The 21,445-nt window shown below is 33.6% G+C and overlaps 1 protein-coding gene across 7 annotated transcripts in view; it reads right to left on the bottom strand.

Annotated features, from left to right (window-relative positions):
- Positions 1 to 21,445, bottom strand: part of LOC105477894 (NOVA alternative splicing regulator 1) — a 152,170-nt gene that overhangs the window by 36,177 nt on the left and 94,548 nt on the right. The window lies entirely within an intron of this gene.

Here is a 21,445-nt window from a genome sequence, read left to right as displayed (position 1 = left end):
TAAATATATGATGCAAGACAAGACTAAGGTGAAATTGGGTCTAACACACAGGTCCTATCGCCTATTTTATACTTTACAGATATACATTAAGGCGATAAAAATAAATTAGTTTTTCAGACTATTCTGAGGCTTATTGTAGAAGCCTGGTATTCCACTGTAATTTTCTCAGTGTCCCAACATAACATACGAACTTGCTTCTATGAAATAAGTATTTCTTTTCTAAACAGTTGTTAAAATGTTAAAAAAAAATGGGATTTTAAAATTTATAAAAGATTTTTTGAATTAATGGAAACATTTTCAATTACCTAACATATTTCCTTTTGGTGCTACAGTTTCAAAATTCCAAGGTACTTTGTAAAATGTTTTAAAATGCATTCTGAGGGCAAATTTGTGAAACTACAAATATTTAAAAAGTCATAAGGAGTTTATACTGTTTTAAAGATTCTGACACCAAGACCAATTTTCTAGTAGTTTTGAAATTAAAATAATAGTAAAAGAGTATCATTAATACTTCTAGAAGACAGAATTAGATTACAGGAATTAGAAGCAGAAATAAAAGAAAAACTTAGAGATATACCAAAATAAAATTATCATGTTTTAAACAATGAAAATTCAAATCTACAAAAATCTAAGTCTTCTGGATTTTACAAAATATTTCAACAGAAAATATATATGGCTTTCATTTGTAAGGGTGGATAAAGCCTGAAAAACCTAATGTGAGTCTGTGGGTTTAATTTTTCCAGTTTCTCTTAATCAGCTTTTCTCATTCTTATCTATCTTGATGTATATTGTGGTTCCTGCAAAAAAATGATCTAATTTATGGGGATACTCTAGGGAGTCTTTACAAGGCAATGTATTAAGTGCCCAATAAATGACTAGAAAGGAACTGATCAATGTAGCTAATACAAAGTGTGCTTATCCAGGTCAGCAGACAATATGAAACAGAGATCAGATTACATTCTTGTTTTTGAAGACAACTACAGAGTGCTCTTTTGTGGATGCCAAAACAGTCTAACTTAAATAGAGAAGAAAGAAAGAAAGAAAGAAAGAAAGAAAGAAAGAAAGGAAGGAAGGAAGGAAGGAAGGAAGGAAGGAAGGAAGGAAGGAAGGAAGGAAGGAAGGAAGGAAGGAAGGAAGGAAGGAAGGAAGGAAGGAAGGAAGGAAGGAAGGAAGGAAGGAAGGAAGGAAGGAAGGAAGGAAGGAAGGAAGGAAGGAAGGAAGGAAGGAAGGAAGGAAGGAAGGAAGGAAGGAAGGAAGGAAGGAAGGGAGAAAGAAAGAAAGAAAGAAAGAAAGAAAGAAAGAAACAAAACATGGCACTAAATAACTAAAGATACTATAAATCTATGTAGTCAATAAAATTCTGATAATACAAACAATGTCAGAGCACACAGTGGCCCCTACACTTTTCAGATTGTATAGACTAACAGATAGTGAGTGGAAATTACTAAGCCATAAAGAATTATGATTGTCTACAGCTAAATTTCACATATTAGCATCTGTGGGACACTTGAAAATAGTCCACGGGTTCACAATTGCAGTACATATTGTTTGAAAATTAAATTACATAATTTGCATTAGAACTATTAACATAAAAAAGGAAAGAAAAAAGGAGATTCTATATCTGCCCACTCAGAAATGCTACAATCCTCAGAAGAGATGCTATCATATTCTTCTACTGAACGTATGGCCTTTTCACTCAGAAAACACAAAACTGTAATTTTTAGGAGAAAGTCACAAAAAAGGGAGACTGTCAGGTGTATCACCAAAATGTGTTAAAAAAAATGAGTCTATAAATCATAAAAGTTGCTGGTTCTGTCATTTTAAAGGCTTTTAGGCTCAATTAGTGTCTAAACTAAACTGCTTGTTGTTTATCATTTTATTTAACAGTAGCATTTATTTCTCTTTGAAAGAGACTAGCAACAAGAGGTGAAAACCAGTTACATAAAAGTACAAGCCTATATTTTGTATAAGATAGAGGTACATGAGATACCATTAATTAATTGATTGATTAATTAATGTTTTTGAGATAGAGTCTCACTTTGTCACTCAGGCTGGAGTGCAGTAGTGCGATCTTGGCTCACTGCAGCCTCCACCACCTGGGCTCAAGAGCGATCCTCACGCCTCAGTCCTCCAAGCAGCTGGGACTACAGGAACGCACCAGCATGCCTGGCTAATTTTTTGGATTTTTTGTAGAGACAGGATTTCGACATGTGGCATAGGATTCTCTCCTGAGCTCAAGTGATCTGCCCACCTCAGCCTCCCAAAGTGCTAGGATTACAGGTGTGAGCCACTGTGCCCGGCCTAAGAGACCATTAATTTAAAACTGCACTTTTAAGAAAGAAATCACGTGCAGGTATGGAGACAAAAATAAAATCTTTCGAAGTGTCCAGACAAAAAACAAAAAAAAACAAAACAAAACAAAAAGAAATCACAAAAAGTGTAATAAGAAGGGGCAATGCCAAATACAGGTACTGACATTTACAATGACTTTAAGTTTTGATTTAACATACAATATCAAATGTTAAAAACGCACAGGTTTCTAAAATCACATACATCTATCAGTTTTAATAGCAACGTTTTCATAGAAATTTAATAAAATATATTCTGTGCTACTATAAGTTTAGGTAAGTCAGTTACACAGTTCCTGTTTCTACCTAAGGTTAACCATCACTTATGCACTGGGCCCTGTACCCCCTTAACTACCAAGTCCACTGCTTCTCCAGTTAGAGTTATTTCTTACATCATAATTTTTTTCTATTGAATTATTCCCATCAGTAGGAAATATGTTGTAATTTCTACAATTTTTAAAGACATTGACAGAGTTAGAAAATTACTCTTTTGCAAACCTAATGACAAAATTAAGTTTGATAAAGATCATAAATGGATAAAATCATCAGATGAAAGGTTAATATAAAATTATCAACAAAAACATCAGGTATTGCCAACTGACTTCAATGATCAACATTAGCATGATGAGTATGAAAACCAAACATTATATGCTTCTTGATGTGATGTAATAAAAAGCACACAGAACCAATTATGATGTACTCAAAAGTAGTTGAACCTAAATCTAATCAAACAGCACTACAGATTAATACTGAAAACAGAAAAATAAATGATACCATAACGAAGCAAAGACACAAAAACAGTTTACAATACAACTGATGCAGCTTCGTCAATAAAGAAGAGATTACTCTCCGGACAAAAGAAGACTTAAAATGTACTACGACTTCATGTAAATCAGAATTTGGTTGGGTCCAAAATTAAACAATTTTCACTTGAAACAAAATTGAGGCAATGACAAGGACAGAGTATTAGTATTAAATAATTACTGTTAACTTTAACATGTGAGATTATGGCATCAGTTTACAGAAAGTGTCATTTTTTTTTCTTTTCTAAGATGAATACTGAAATACGTACAGGTAAAATGTGACTGAACGTGCATCAAAATATTTCTGCAACAACAAAAAAGGAGTAAACTTTTTAGGCATGACAAATCTTGATACTGTTGATATAGATGAAGGGTATAAAGAGATTCATTGTACTATTTTATATATGCCTCTTCTAGTCGCTGCTCAATTTCCTTATCCCTCAAAATTCCTTGAATGAGTTTTACAGATACTCTCTTTCTACTTCCTCATCACCCAATCTTGAATATACTCCAATATGGCTTTTTTTTCCCCCTTGAATTTAGTAGATTCTATAACTCTACTGAAAGCATTCATCACGGCTGTACCTGGATAAATCTAATCTTCAAGTCTTCATGTTGTTTGCCCCATCAGCAGCATTTTATGCTGTCAATAGGTGACCATTCTCTTCTAAAAACACTTCACTTGGCTTTCAGAATGCCAAATGCTCCTGGCCCATGGCTTTTACTCAGTTCATTAACTCATTTGATAAAAATGTATTCAGTCCCTACTAAATAAGTATCATATTAGAAGCTGAAGAGACAGCAATGACCAAACAGGAAAAACAAACAAACCAACCCTGACTTCGTGGAGCTCATATTCTAGTTCATGTGGACAGACACTATACATAAGAGAAATAAAACACAGAGAAAGAATACTAAAAGAAAATAACAGTTATGAAAAACATTGGGAGACAATGACAGGCTCAGCAGAGACAAAAACAACAGTATGAAAGGGACTTTGTCATGTTTACTACTGTATCTCCAGTGCCTAGAACAGTGCCTGGCACACTACAGATACTCAACAAGTATTTTGTTGTTTTTTTTTTTTTAAATAAACAACTTACTGAGTCTAAAATTTCTCGTCTGTATTTTGAAACATATATGTGACTGATTTCTAAGGCCTTTTTAATCTACAAAATATCTATAAAGCCAGTAAGTCTCTTGGTTTATAAGATCATTCAATGAACACAAAAAGGAGGTATATTTTGGAAAATGATTTAAAAACTATAATAAGTTGCAATTTATCATTAAAAAAGGGCACTTGGTAAAAGTGTTTTGAGAAAGATACTAGGAGAAATAATGGACAATTTAACATTTTATTTTTCTTTTTCCTAAGGTAGAAAAAAATGGATAAACTCTGAAAATGAACTCTACCTAAAATAATATCGTTAGGGAGAAAAACAAATATTTTTTGTTGTGGTCTAAAGTGCTATTAAAAACTGTTAAGATACCTGAGACATTATTCAAACCACAGTAACATTATTCTAGAATAATGAACATATGCTAATGATTTGATCCACATAGTTCCAATTGCCATCTATAATGAAAATTAATGAACATTCTGTTCATATAACAGAAAATGCAACAGCTTATATTCCTACTGGAAATATAACTCAGTATCTTATGAAATAATACAGACATAATTATTTAGGAAATATTAATGTTAGTGTACAGTAAGTCATTTGGTTGGATGAGTGACACTGAAACATCACAAAATAAAACAATAATACCAAAATGTAGTAGAAAATTTATTAACATTCTACAACAATAATTTTGGCCTCCAAAAGAACTTAAGAAAATGTAAATACCAATTAACTCCAACAGGTAAAACCTGATATTTAAAACAACTTGATATACAGATAATTTATAGAGATAACTGCTACTTATGCAGAGAAATTACTAATTTTGGATAGCTAATATTTTGATGAACATGGATTTATTTCATTCAAGTAAACATTTAGTTTCTATCATATCAAGAAACATCTTGCAATATATATTTTCAAATATATTTAAATTTCCTTGCTATTTGTAGGTATGTATGTCTATTTACTCTTATACAAACAGTGCATTGTGAGTGGCATCCTTTTCGTTTTCATATTTTTCCTTTTTGCCACTTACTATTGCTGTTTGCTAAAATATCTGATTACAAAAGGCTCTTGTCTTATAATTTGCTGTTTCTAGTCCTCAGCAACCTAGTAATACACAGTTAAAGAAGACTGTTAAAATTATATAAACTATCAACAAGTAGGTTCCGGGCTGGGAACGGTGGCTCACGCCTGTAATCACAACACTTTGGGAGGCCGAGGTGGGCGGATCACGAGATCAGGAGATGACGACCATCCTGGCTAAAACAGTGAAACCCCGTCTCTACTAAAATACAGAAAATTAGTCAGGCGTGGTGGTGGGTGCCTGTAGTCCCAGCTACTCGGGAGGCTGAGGCAGGAGAATGGCGAACCCGGGAGGCAGAGCCTGCAGTGAGCTGAGATCGCGCCACTGCTCTCCAGTCTAGGCACAGATCAAGACTCTGTCTCAAAAAAAAAAAAAAAAAAAAAAACAAACAAACAAACAAAAAAAAAAAAAAGAAAAAAGAAAAACACGAGTAGGTTCCTAGTGTTCCTAGTTACAACCATAGGGAATATGTGACCTTTATGAAATCATGTTTTATTTCATTTCTCTTTATTTCCAAGTTCCGGGTCAGTGTAAATAGATAAAATATTACTTTAATGCTTTCTTCTTAAAAGATTTAAAATTCTATATAGGCATCTTAATTTTTAAAACTAAAACATAGAGTATCCTTTCAACAGACTATGTTACCATTTATTTAATAAAAATCACCCATTATAGTCTATATATGATAATCACTTTTCATATTGTCTTTATAAATAGATGATTTACATTCATTTCTTAGGTTACCAAATTTACTTCTGTAATTACATAAGCAAAAGTCTCATTTACCAGTATTTAAGGTACTGTGTCAGCAGAAGCTCCGCTGAAGAACATTTAAGGGTTTTCTAGTTGTAGCAATACAGTATTACATTCTTTCAGGGGAAAGTATATACTTAACCAATTTCAAGAAATGAAGCAACTCAAAGGTCTTCTCTGAAGCTCACAACTACAGACCTTTTCTTTGTTTCTTTTCTATGTCCCTATACGCATATGGAATAACTTAAAAATTTGAACCAATTTTACAATATGCATCTCAGAATATTCTTTTAAGTGACTTTAACAGTAATCATGCTTCCTTATGTTTATAAGCTATTTTGTGATTTATAAAAGATATATATTAATTACAATACATATATTTATATATTGTTAGTATAATTTATCTACACACATAAAATTTCATTTAACGTTCACAATAATCAGGACAGATATCTCCAACTCACATGTATGGAAATGGAAGCAACTGCTCAAAGACATATAGCAAATGCAGAGAATAGTAAACGTCTTGTCAAAAACAATTTTTTACCATTAGACCACATACCTCCTAAGAATGTAATATTAGGCCAGCTAGCAAATTTAACACATTTAAGAAAATCACTTTGAAGCAATTGTAAATGGAAGTTCATTCCTGATTTGGCTCTCTGTTTGTCTGTTACTGGTGTATAAGAATGCTTGTGATTTTTGCACATTAATTTTGTATCCTGAGACTTTGCTGAAGTTGCTTATCAGCTTAAGGAGATTTTGGGCTGAGACAATGGGGTTTTCTAAATATACAATCATGTCATCTGCAAACAGGGACAATTTGACTTCTTCTTTTCCTAACTGAATACCCTTGATTTCTTTCTCTTGCCTGATTGCCCTAGCCAGAACTTCCAACACTATGTTGAATAGGAGTGGTGAGAGAGGGCATCCCTGTCTTGTGCCAGTTTTCACTGCTCAGTGAAATCAAAGAGGACACAAACAAATGGAAGAACATACCATGCTCATGGATAGGAAGAATCAATATCGTGAAAATGGCCATACTGCCCAAGGTAATTTATAGATTCAATGCCATCCCCATCAAGCTACCAACGAGTTTCTTCACAGAATTGGAAAAAACTGCTTTAAAGTTCATATGGAACCAAAAAAGAGCCCGCATCTCCAAGACAATCCTAAGTCAAAAGAACAAAGCTGGAGGCATCACGCTACCTGACTTCAAACTATACTACAAGGCTACAGTAACCAAAATAGCATGGTACTGGTACCAAAACAGAGATATAGACCAATGGAACAGAACAGAGTCCTCAGAAATAATACCACACATCTACAGCCATCTGATCTTTGACAAACCTGAGAGAAACAAGAAATGGGGAAAGGATTCCCTATTTAATAAATGGTGCTGGGAAAATTGGCTAGCCGTAAGTAGAAAGCTGAAACTGGATCCTTTCCTTACTCCTTATACGAAAATTAATTCAAGATGGATTAGAGACTTAAATGTTAGACCTAATACCATAAAAACCCTAGAGGAAAACCTAGGTAGTACCATTCAGGACATAGGCATGGGCAAAGACTTCATGTCTAAAACACCAAAAGCAATGGCAGCAAAAGCCAAAATTGACAAATGGGATCTCATTAAACTAAAGAGCTTCTGCACAGCAAAAGAAACTACCATCAGAGTGAACAGGCAACCTACAGAATGGGAGAAAATTTTTGCAATCTACTCATCTGACAAAGGGCTAATATCCAGAACCTACAAAGAACTCAAACAAATTTACAAGAAAAAAACAAACAACCCCATCAAAAAGTGGGCAAAGGATATGAACAGACATTTCTCAAAAGAAGACATTCATACAGCCAACAGACACATGAAAAAATGCTCATCATCACTGGCCATCAGAGAAATGCAAATCAAAACCACAATGAGATACCATCTCACACCAGTTAGAATGGCGATCATTAAAAAGTCAGGAAACAACAGGTGCTGGAGAGGATGTGGAGAAATAGGAACACTTTTACACTGTTGGTGGGATTGTAAACTAGTTCAACCATTATGGAAAACAGTATGGCGATTCCTCAAGGATCTAGAACTAGATGTACCATATGACCCAGCCATCCCATTACTGGGTATATACCCAAAGGATTATAAATTATGCTGCTATAAAGACACATGCACACGTATGTTTATTGCGGCACTATTCACAATAGCAAAGACTTGGAATCAACCCAAATGTCCATCAGTGACAGATTGGATTAAGAAAATGTGGCACATATACACCATGGAATACTATGCAGCCATCAAAAAGGATGAGTTTGTGTCCTTTGTAGGGACATGGATGCAGCTGGAAACCATCATTCTTAGCAAACTATCACAAGAACAGAAAACCAAACACCGCATGTTCTCACTCATAGGTGGGAACTGAACAATGAGATCACTTGGACTCAGGAAGGGGAACATCACACACCGGGGCCTATATTGGGGAGGGGGGAGGGGGGAGGGGGGAGGGATTGCATTGGGAGTTATACCTGATGTAAATGACGAGTTGATGGGTGCAGCACACCAACAAGGCACAAGTATACATATGTAACAAACCTGCACGTTATGCACATGTACCCTACAACTTAAAGTATAATAATAATAAATAAATTAAAAAAAATCACATATGTTTCAGTTGATTGTGGAAAAATGATTTTCATGTAACTTTGATATTTCTTTAAAAAGCATGGTCTTAATACCATCAATATTTCTCCAAAGATTTATTCCAATCTGTCATAAAAAGAAATGATTGATCCTTCTTGCAGAGAACAGACCACCATAGGAGATGGTTAATAACTATGTGGGCTATTAGTAAGATTTTTTAGGACAAGTTTTCAGATCAACAAAAGTACTTGATAAAATTGCCATTAAAAGTAAGTTCAATTTGTAATTGTAGCTTTTATACCATTGTACAGTTATGCACATTTGATAATACTTCCTCCTACCCTACAATTACTGAGGAGAAAATACACTATTTCAAGAAAAGGCCATTTAAAAAAATAAATCATAAGAATTGACATCTTATGATGCAATGTAATAATTGCGTTTCTTCTCCAGGTGATTAACTCTACACAATTATATCTCTATTTTTCAACTGTAAAAATTTGCAAAAGGCCATATAACATGCTTAATTCAAAGTCAACATAGTGAAGGCCTGATTCTGTTTATAGAACATGTTTTGACATTAAAGTATAACAAATTAAGTCAAAGGATGAGAGTATATTTTTCAGAAAAATATAAAAATATTCATTCTTCAGAGAACTTAGGAAGAGAATGAATGGCAAAGTAGATGTTGTCTAGCTTGTCATTCATTCATTCTGTCTCATCATGCAAATGGCATACTAATTTACTTAACTAGCCATTCCCATAAAGTAGCATCTGCAAAGCTGAGGAATCTAACTTCTGAAGAACCCTGAAAACAGATATATCTGAAAATTTTACATAACAACTGCAATTGTTCTCAAATATATTGCAATTTATTTCTAGTTTTTAAATTTTGAGGCTATGCAAAAAACAGTTATGATTACTAGCTATTCATTCACCCTTATCATAGGTTTATGCTAAATTTAGGATCACTATAGCAATCCTCGTTATATCAATAGCATAACCTTTTAATTTCCATAATTACAGAAATATGAAACTGCCATAACACATTTTTATTAAAGTGCAATGACATTTTATATGTACATAATAAATAGAGATTTGCTGACTTGTCTCCACTCCCAATCAGTATCTCCATTTTTGACAGTAATTTGTACTTTTAAATTTTTGCTATAAGAAAAATGGCACTTGAAATTCTTCTATCTATTCTTTGTATATTAACAGGAATTCACTTTTGCAAAGCTTGATTTGATATCACATGTCCCAGCTGGGAAAAGTTTGCAACAAACATGTGATATCAAGTCAAGCTCAGAAACTCAGAAGTGTGACCAGTGGTGGAATGCATAGCAAATCAGAGTCATGTAAAAGTAAGGGGAGCAGCATTGCAATGGACATGCAGCATGGTAACGAATCAGAGATTGCTTATGAGGTGACAGCAAGAAAATTAATGTTTCTGACATTAATTTCTGACAGGTAACAAAGTTGTCAACTTTGAGACCTAATATAGATTAATGCATTAGACAAAATTAAGCAGTAACTTTGTCATATTTTTCAAAAAAATAGAGCTGTTTATAGGATAATCCATTTTTTAAATCACTAGCCTATAAATTCCACTGAAAGCAAGGCCTGAATTTGTTGAAATTTCAAGGAGTGAATTATTTAAATAAGTGACTAATCAATGAATATCATACCATTGAGTACATGCAATATATCAAATAAATGTAGAGGTAGGATAAAGAATTTTGACTGTTTAACTTGGTGGGAGAAGCAATATAGGAGAGTAGATTGTAGTTGAAAAATCAATAGAAATTTAAGAGTATATGTAATCTATTATTAAAAAGTATTAAATATTATTAATATTAAAAGGTATTTTTATACAGTTTTATGATGCTAATAGAAAAATGGCAATTTAAAAACTGTACATATACCAAGGCGAGTGGATGACCTGAAGTCAGGAGTTTGAGACCAGCCTGGCCTACACAGCGAAAATCCATCTCTACTAAAAAAATTTTGTATTTTTTAGTGGTGCAGGCCTGTAGTCCCAGCTACTTGGAAGGCTGAGGGTGGAGAATCACTTGAATTTGCGAGGCACAGGTTACAGTAAGCAGAGATCATGCCACTGCACTCCATCCTGGGCGACAGAGTGATACTCCATCTCAATAAATAAATAAATAAATAATAAAAATTGTGTGCTACATACAAAACTGGCCCTTTTACCCATCTTTAGGTGTACAATTCAGTGGTATTAATTAAATTCAAATGTTGTACATAAACTCCCACTATCTCTTTCTAAAAGTTTTTCATTATCACAAACTGTAACTATAACCATTAAGAAATAAATTTCCATCCCTTCCTTCCTATATCCCCCAGTTACCTCCAATCTACTTTTTGTCTCTATGTCAAAATTCTAGATATTTTGTATAAATGGAATCATACAATATCTGTCTGGTGTCTGGTTTATTTTACTTAGGATAATATTTTCAAGATTCACTGAAGTAGTATATCTCAAAAATTCATTCCCTTATTACAACTGAACAATATTCCACTGCATGTTACATACCACATTTTGTTTCTCCATTTACCTGTTGGTGGACACTTGGGTTGTTTACACCTTTTGGCTATTGTGAATACTGCTGCAATGAACACTGGTATACAAGTATCTGCTTCAGTGCTTGTTCTCAATTATTCTGTGTACAAACCTAGAGTGGAATTGTTGGCTAATATGATAATCACAGCCTTTTGAGGAACAGATAAACTGTCCCACAGCCGCGGCACCATTTTACATCCCCAATAACAATGTAAAAGAGTTCCAATTTCTCTATATCTTAGCCAATATTTATCATTATTTTTTAATAATAGCCATCCTAATAGGTGAGAAGTGCTATCTTCGAGTTTCAATTTGCATTTTACTAATAACTAATAATGTCGAACATTTTTGCATGTGTTTATTGTTCATTTGTATATTTTCTTTAGAGAAATATCAGTTCACATCATTTGCACACTTTTCAAATGGTGTCTTTTTTTGTGTGTGTACGAGACAGGGTCTCACTCTGCTGCCCAACTGTGAGTGCAGTAGTGTGATCATTGCTTACGTCAGCCACAAACTCCTGGACTCAAGCAATCCTCCTGGCTCAGCCCCAAGTAGTTGAACTACAGGTGTGCACCACCACACCTGGCTAATTTTTTTTAATCTTAATTTTTATTTTGAGATGGGGTCTCGCAGTGTTGCTCAAGCTGGTCTCCAACTTCTGGGCTCAAGTGATCCTACTAAATTGACCTCCCAATGTGCTGGGATTACAGGCATGAGCCACTGGAGTTTTCTTTTATTTATTGAGTTTTAGGAGTTGTTTATATATTCTGGATATTAAAGTTATTCTATAAATTATTTTCAAACATTTTGTCCCATTCTGCAGGTTGCCTTTGATAATGTCCTTTGGCAATGGACGTTAATAATGTACTTTGATGCACAGAAGTTTTAAAATTTTGGTGAGGTCCAATTTATTTTTTGTTCCCATTTTTGTTACTGAATAATCCATTCCCAAATCCAAGGTCATGGAGAACTATTTCTACATTTCCTTCTAGAGTTTTATGTTTTTAGCTCTTATATTTAGGTTGTTGATCTATTTTGAATTAATTTTGATATTTTAATATGATATGAGGAGGGTTCTAACTCCACTCTTGCATGTGGAAATCCAGGTGTTCCAACACTTGTTGAAGAGACTGTTCTCTTCCCATTGAATGAACTTGATACTCTTGTCAAAAATCAATTGGCTATAGTTATGTGGAATTATTTCTAGACTCCATTAATTATTGTCTATCCTAATGCCAGTACCAGACTCTTTTGGTAACTGTATCTTTACAGTAAGTTTTGAAATCAGGAGTGTGAATCCTCAACTCTGTGCTTTTTCAATATTGTTTTATCTATTCTGGGAACCTTGCAATTCTGTATGCATTTTGAGAATCAGGCTTCCCATTTCTGTAAAAAAAAAAAAAAAAAAAAAACCACAAACAAACAAACAAAAAATAACCACTTAGAATTCTGATAGCAATTAAGTTGAGTCTGTATACTTTGGGTAGTACTGATGTTTTAACAACATTAAGTGTACTCACCCATGAAATGGGATGCCTTACCATTTAGTTAGGTCTTCAGTTTTGTAGCTCCTTGGTTAAATTTATTCCCAGGCATTTTACTATTTTAGATGCTACTGTAAATGAAATTTATTTCTTAATTTCCTTTTTGGACTGTACACTGTGGTGTATAGAAACAAACTGATTTTTGTTTATTCTAAAACTTGGCTTAATTTATTAGCTATAGTGGCTTGCTTGTTGATTCTCTGGAGTTTTGTATATACAGGAGGATGTCATCTGCAAATAGAGATAGTTGTACTTCTTCCTTTCCAATTTGGATACCCTTTTTGTTTTCTTGTCCAATTATTCCGGCTACAAGTACCAGAACAATGTTTAATAACAGTGGTGAAAGCAGGCATCCATGTCTTGTTTCTTATCTTATGGGAAAAGCTTTCAGTCTTCACTATGAGTGTGATGTTAGCTGCGGCTTGTCCATAAATTCCTTTTACCATTTTAACAAAAAATGCATATTTCATCAAGAAAAATATTACAAACCTATCATTAATACACTGTGGTAATCTATATTTTTCCTGTACATTAAAGCTATGCTATGACTAAAATGCTGAGAACAAATAACAAAACAATTAAAATAAATGGCAGCTGGGCGCGGTGGCTCACACCTGTAATCCCAGCATTTTGGGAGGCCGAGGTAGGCGATCACTTGAAGTCAGGAGTTCGAGACCACCCTGGCCAACATGGTGAAACCCCATCTCTATTAAAAATTATAAAAATTAGCCAGGCATGGAGGTGTGCACCTGTAATCCCAGTTACTTGGGAGGCTGAGGCAGGAGAATCACTTTAACCTGGGAGGCGGAGGTTTCAGTGAGCTGGGATTATGCCACTGCACTCCAGCCTGGGCTACACAGTGAGGCACTGCCTCAAAAAAAAAAAATAAAAAATAAATAAAAAATAAAAAATAGCTTCAGCATACACAATATATTTAGAAAAATAATGTGACTTTGGGTATGAAGGCGAAGCTCAGAAATTCTGCTCAGAAATTCTGCAACTCATTTGCTAAAAATTATTTTTGTATTCCCTGATGTGAACACACAATGGAGTATCTTATTACCCATTTTTCAACATTAATTATCATAGAATTGTAAATTAAAGAATATCAGAATATCTTAAGAGTTATAGGGGCTAATAGTGACATGTGAAAATAGATAATACATCTGTCAGACACCTGCTTGAGTACAGGTCAAAATAGGTAGCTACATTTCAGTTACGTTTCTGTGACACTATGAACAAAATCTCACTTACCCATTACAAACTTAGTTTTAAAAATACAAGTCTCAGAATATTGTAGAGATCTATGTTTCCACAATGTATTTCTGTTAATTCCAATCCTTCTTCTTTCATAAAAGTCTCTCTCCTATCCTTGTCTCTTTTATTCTGAATTATTAAAATGCTATAGATGAGGCCTGACAACTGGCAGAATATCAGAGTAGATATTACCTGGATGTAACAGAGTGTGATCCCTGTCAGGTATATTCATGCGCTATTACAGGAATACACAATTATCCACAGTCTCAAACCTAGTCTTCCTCTGGATTGTCCTTCTGACTTCTAATCCACTTGAAGACAGATCCTTGGACTTTTGGTGACTTACTAGCCTCTAATCCATGTGAGGACAGATGACTGGCTCTCTGTCACCCTCTGGCCTTTCCTGTAGAGGGGAATCTCTGAGTCTTTGGTTTCCTGTATACTCTCCATGCAGTTTTTGGTTTCCTGCCCCTACTCATTAATCTGCCTCCTGTAAATAAGTACTTGGGTATCCTTCAGTTAGTTCATTTGAGCCAACTCTTCCCCTAACCGTTAGTGACTTCGGTGTTTAACTACCCCTGCTTCTCCCCCATCAAAACTCACCACATAATTACAAGGAGCAGAAAAGAAAGGTCAGTGGTATCATACCCTTAAAACAACAAACTGGACTATAACTCTAACTGCCCATCTTCCCCTAAGAGACTGCTATTCCTCATATTTCTAAATATCGAAGTTACCAGAAGTCTGTTTCTCTAGCCATCATCAGACTCTTATCCTCATAGTAATCCATATATCTCTGAATCTCACCCAATTCTGTATCCTTCCCTGTCCTTCTAAATTTCTTCATAATGCTCTTGATTATCTCAAGTTTGAGCATATGCCTCATATCCAAAACCTCTTTTATGAATGTTCCTTTTAGCTTCATCTCCTAGGCAAAATTAGACTGTGTCCTTAGCTCTTTATGTCCTATGGAGCAGGTAGGGAAGCTGTTGTTGTTGTTTTTCTCTTCTCTCTCAAATCCCAGGTTTTGGGGGGCCATGATATTTTGGCTCTTTTCCTTGGTCCACTTTGCCACTTCTTTGTTAAAGTTGTCACAGCTTTTCCTCTTTTCTTCAAAGTGTTTGGAAACAAAGGCTGAACAGATGTATAGGTGTAGAGGCAGACATTAAATCAGTTTTCAGTCAATAAAGGAAAATGACAGAGATACTGGTAAACTATAGCCACAAGGAAAAATATCAAGTGCTATAGTATTATGGCATTTTACCTTTCCTTTTCATGTAGTGGCTTCCATTAGCCACTTCCTCCTTATGGAAATAGTTTCCTCTTCTGGCTTCTATGTTGCTACTCTCTTCCCAGGATAATGTTCATTTAGTCCCCTTGGTTGTAAATACCATAAAATACATTCTGAATTCACTCTCTCTCTCTCTCCCCGCCCCCCCCCAACTCCAAGACCTCCCTAGTGCAAGACATTATTTGCTCTAAACATGTCCATTACAATAGTCTACTAATTACTGTCCATCTTGGTTCACTATTTGCTCTACTACAATCCACTCCTCTCTCAGAATAATATTTTGAACCTGTAAATATTATGTAATTTACCTGTTTACAAACTTATGGCTTCACATCTCATATTAAGAGTTAAGTCTAAACCCTTTACTATGGCTTTCAAAATCCATCAAGATTTGACCTGTGCTGAGCTCTCCTCAGTCCCCATCTCATATTACTCTTTCTCTCTTTTTCTATACTCCAGGGAGTTAGGTCTTCTTTAGTTCCTGGGGCTTGCCACACTTATTCTCTCTTAGGCCTTTTATTCCCACTGATCTCTATCCTGGGAACTCTGTTCCACTGGCTTTTCCCATAGCAGCCCCTTTCTCATCAGAAAAGCCTTAGCTCAATAATATCTTATCAGAGAAGGCTTTCTTAACAGCCATAAACAGCCTCTTCCAAATCACTATCACGTTATACTCCTTTATGACCCTTACAATTTTCTGAAATTTTTGTTTGTTGTAATTTGCTTACTTCATTGTTTACCTCTGATGGAACAAAAGGTCCAAATGAACAGGAACTTGGACTGTTTTGTTCACATGTGTATCCCCAGCCTACTACTTAGCAAGCTGCTAACAAATAACTATTCATTTAATAAAATAAAACTATGACCTTGGATGAGCCCTATTAGAACAAGCTTTTTAATTCCAGAATTATTGCATTAAAATCCAATGTAAATGTCAAAAGAAGAGGGAAAATATATACGAACTATCAATGGCCTGAGGTAAAGCAAAGATCATGATTAGACCTTTCTATTTACTAAGAATTATCACATAATGCTCCCTTACTGAAATGTACTAATGAATATACCTACCATACATTTCTATTCCAAAAGATTCTATCTATCCTGTTAGAAACACCCAGGGATTGAAGATCAGCTCAATGCCTCCTTATTCAATTATCTTCCGACTACATTTTCTATTACATACCCAAATCCAGAGAATAATTGTGAATGGAAAAAGATTCCAATAAACTGATTTCCTGAACTAGTCAAGTAAGGAGTACAAATCAAACTTCCTAATTAAACTTAGTCACCGTAATAAAAAAATTAAATCTGACCACAAACTGAGGCTTTCTTAGAATATTGCTGCATATCAAACCCAGACATACTAGGAATGGCATTTACTAGAATGCTAGTAACTATATACTGTTAAGAAAAGAAATAAATATCTTTATCAATTAAATTACCTGACCAAATTCTACTATCTTATACTAGAATGGTTATTATATTGATCGTGACTTTTTAATGTAGAAATTCTGAAATACATGATGTTGAATAAAAATTCTACTAATACATTAAAAAATAAAGTGTTAATATGGGATGTTTCTATAAACAAATTTAAAAACAAATTAATTATTTACTGAGTATTAATCCTTATGTCATTTATCTACTTAGTAAATCTCTAATAAGCCTGTTATTTTACAAACATCTATAATCAACTGACAAGAATATTCAATAAATAAATGCCACTTATTACTAAAATATTAAAACAATTATGTTTACAGTAAAACTATTTCTAGTCTTTTCCTACTGTTAAGCCATGATTACAGACATTTGTATATGTAGTAGCAGGTATAATATATTATCTAACTTACCTATCACAGAAACAAACAAACACAACCCAATTTGACATTAAAAGTGAACTTGTCTGAGAATTTCACAAAAAGTCTTATTTCTGAGTAAGACCTACAAAAGTATCCTGAAGCGTTGGTTCTGAGAATATTAAAGAAAATTTTCTTTGATTGATTTGAAAGGAATTAACATTTTGAAAATTTACCTGCAGTCTCCTTATAAACACTTTAAAGCAGATTTAAAAGGAGGGCATCCTGTCATTTGCCACAACTTGGGTGGACTTGGAGAATATTATGCTAAGTGAAATAAGCCAGCCACAGGAAGGCAAATACTGTATATTCTTAACTTAGATATGTAGAATCTACCAAAAAAGAAAAGGTCAAATATATAGAGATAGAGAATAAAACAGCAGTTGCCAGGGTGGGAGTACATGAGGAGATGAAGGGTAAATGATACAAAGTAGCAAACAGGTAGGATGAACTATCTAATGGCTACATACAACTATGGCTAATAATAGTATATTGTTTCCAGGATTTTTGCTAAATGAAATTACAGCTGTTCTTGCCACAGGAGGCAAAATAGGTAACTATGAGAAATGATAGATACGTTAATTTGCTCTATTGTAGTAACCATTTCACTGCTGAAAAACCTGTATCTATGTCTTATAACATTATGTCATATACCTTAACTATACACAATAAAATTTATTTAAATAAACACAAACAAAGGTAAGAAAAAATAAAATTAGAGACCAACAGTCTAAAAGTATACATAAAACAATGTGAATTTGTATGATGCAGCAAATTGGTTTTCCTTCGTGTCTAATACTTAATAATGCAGGGTAGATATCCGTATTGAAAAGAAACTTTTATGCTATAGGCTACTGTTCTTTATGTGTAACTCAAGGAAAACAGGAAAGTGACATAGAAACTCTATGGGTAACATCAGTGTGTAGCCTGTAAAAAATTTTACAAGGACTTTGACCACTCAGTCTGGACAAAATATATATGGACTTTAAGCACTTCCGTATTTCTCAGATATGGAAAAGAGGTACACAAATAATCTATCCAACCTTGTTGGGAATTTACTCTCTTATGGAAATTTAGGTAGGGCTTTCTTTCCATTGTAGTATTATATGGCTATGGTATGAAAAAACAAACTCAATGTGTGTGACTTATAAAGTGTTTTGTACATAGCAGAAAGCCTTCTTATTAGCCATAGTCAATTCCAGCATGGTCTCAAAGTCCAGACTTAAGAGTTCTTAAAGCCGTGATATTTGTTAATACTATAAATACTATAACACTTCTCCTACCACATATTATCAATGTCTTCCTGGCTATTTCCCTAGTAATTACACTGGTTTTCATTTATGTCTATCCAAGTTTTTTACACTTTTCTTAGGTGTTCTGATTGCACACTCATCCTTTTACCTCGCTAACTCCTATTTATCTTTCCAATCTTTGCCCATTTATCAGTTTACCAGAGAAGTGTTCCCTGGTTTCCACAGTCTAGATTATGTGTTCTTTTTGTGTACCTACTCATAACAGCAATTATTGCCTGTTCACTAACCTGTAGAGCTCATAAGAATGTAAGCTCTTTACATATTCATATTCTTATATTTATACTCACAGCATCCTGGCACACATGTGCGTATGTGTCAAATACTTACTAAATATTTGTGATTTAGTAACAGATTAAATGAATGAATAAATAGATGGCAGGAAAAGCTTACTGCCTGGCTTACTGAGTGGGTCACACTTAACCAGAGTTCTAAATCACAAAAAGCTCTTGAGGTAAGGGGCCATCCCAGGAAAAGAGAACTACACGTGTAAAGGTCACTTCAAAGCATATTTAAAAGAAGAGTATCCTACCTCCCAGGAGAAAAAAAAAAGAGAAATCAAAAGGATTTTCAGAACTATGATGTCTCTTTTAAGAAGAGTATAGCTGAGTAAAAAGTTCAAGGGGAATATGAAAAGAAATGGAGATAGATAGGAAAAACTCAGGCAATACACAGTATGTGGAAGAAAAACAGATGTTATTATCAGTTGAAAAAATGTGACCATATTCATAAAATTCTCAAGTTATCACTTCAAGAAAATTTAGAAATTGCAGAAAGTATTGTTTACAATAAAAATATAATTGTGTCTCTAATCATTTTAAATTGAAGATACAAGATTTTTTAAAGTATTAAAGCTCCCAAATATTTGCCTAACAGTTCTCAAAGTATGTTCTATAAAATATTTGTTATATAATATGCTTTATGAAAAAAAGATATCTCTGGTCAAATACTTTTGAGGGAAAAAATTGCATTTATGTCCTCGCCTCTAAATGATTCACAGTGCTCATCAGCAGATTAAAAAATAGAGTCCTATAATAAACACATTTAATTTTTTATCAACAAACTTATGTATGCCACATTTTTGCATGTCAAACCTCTTAATACCCTTACCAAGTATTATTTTATAAAGCATCTTCTCCAAAACTAAAACATCACAATCAAATTTACTTGAGGTACTCACTTCATAATTTTACGAAGGTAGCAATTCAGTGCTATTTGTAGAACTAAACCAAAGATGTTAATAAAAAGAAAAAGAAGATACAATATCACCTTAAGGTTAGGTAGGATCTTCATTACTTGAGATTTTGACATTGCTGAGATAACATCATTCTTAGTTTGCTAGTACATCAGGGGCCAAAGAAGATAAAGGGAACACGGTGGCATACAGTTGCATAGGTGCTAGGGAAGAAGAATTAGATGTGGATTCAACTGCATATGAACACACATACAAACTCATCTTCAAATATACGTATGTGTGCAACAAGCAAAATTAATAGGTGGTATACAGACAAGCTATTATGATTGTCTTTTTAAGGAAAAAAAATACTGGAAGTATGTTTATTTGAAGCAATCGACAGATTTGTTTTGAATGTTGGCAGTACATTTGAAGTATAAAGAAATAATATTTTATCTTCTCATTAATACATCTATAAACGTAATTTTAAAATTGTTATATTATTTTTAAAAAAAACACAGGCATTATTGGTAAGGAATCAAGGTATTGTCCTTTTTGTTTTGAGAGTTCTGCTTTGGCAAACTTCCAGGAAGACTGAAATTATAATTGGTAAAAAAATTTTAAATAATAACTATTTTGAGGAGAAAAAAAATTTATTATGCTCTTCTAAGATTTTCAGCTATTAAAATAATCAATCATAAATCAAAGTGCCCATTTACTATGAATCAAAGCATTCTCTATTATTTTCTCAAGTTTCTCATTTATGGAAATAAAGATAGGGAAAAAACTATTATGTCTGAGGATTTTATATCATTAAATGCTACAAGAGAAATAGTTTCAGCAAGGACTATGTATAAATACTTCAGATTACACAATGTGAGAAATTTAAAATAATCACATTAGCAACTAAAAGAAACAGAATCAACTAAACAAACCCATTTCTTAAATACTGTAGATAAAAATGAATTGTTTGGGATATTATTGAAACTGTAAGAGGAACTAACTACTTCCTTCTTTTTTTTCTCATCTCTCATCATTTTATTTTCTTTACAGACCCTGATGTTGGACTGAATTTTATTTGCTTTACTAATCATGGATATTATATGGATCATGTTCTGTCTTAGAACATGAGCCTTTCTATATTTGTAAGTTTCTTGCTAACATGTCACGGAATGTAAAACCTATGGGACTTTGGGACCTTAATTTAAGCCTGTGGTGCTAAAGATGCAGCTGTTCTTTTGCAACTAATTCCAGCTATTAAAGCCATAGTAAATTTAAAAATATAAATCCATTTTTTACTTTTTTTTATTGTATTTCAATATACAACAGTTAGAATTAAATAGTATTAGCATTTTTGTTAACTTGCTAAGACTATATTTTAAAGAGAAGACAGATATTTCGGATATAGCTTTCATGAAAAATGTAAATCTAATTACAGGTTATGCATATAACTGAGTTTCAACATAACATGTTTCCAGAAAAAAAAAAAAAAAAAGACTCCTTATAGTTAACTATATTGCAGAAACTGGAGAGGTAAAAATGTGCTAGTTCACTTTTAAAAATTCACTTGGCAGCAAAGTTCAAAAATAAACAATTGGATTTCGTAAATAAAACATTTTGACAATTATAACTTTTCCTGGTAAACTCAAAAAATAAAAATGTGCCATTGTTTTCTC

The sequence above is a fragment of the Macaca nemestrina genome, chromosome 7 (genome assembly GCF_043159975.1).
Source record: "Macaca nemestrina isolate mMacNem1 chromosome 7, mMacNem.hap1, whole genome shotgun sequence".
Lineage (NCBI taxonomy): Eukaryota > Metazoa > Chordata > Mammalia > Primates > Cercopithecidae > Macaca > Macaca nemestrina.
The sequence above is the reverse complement of the archived record's forward strand: the minus strand, read 5'-3'. Positions and strand labels throughout refer to the sequence as shown.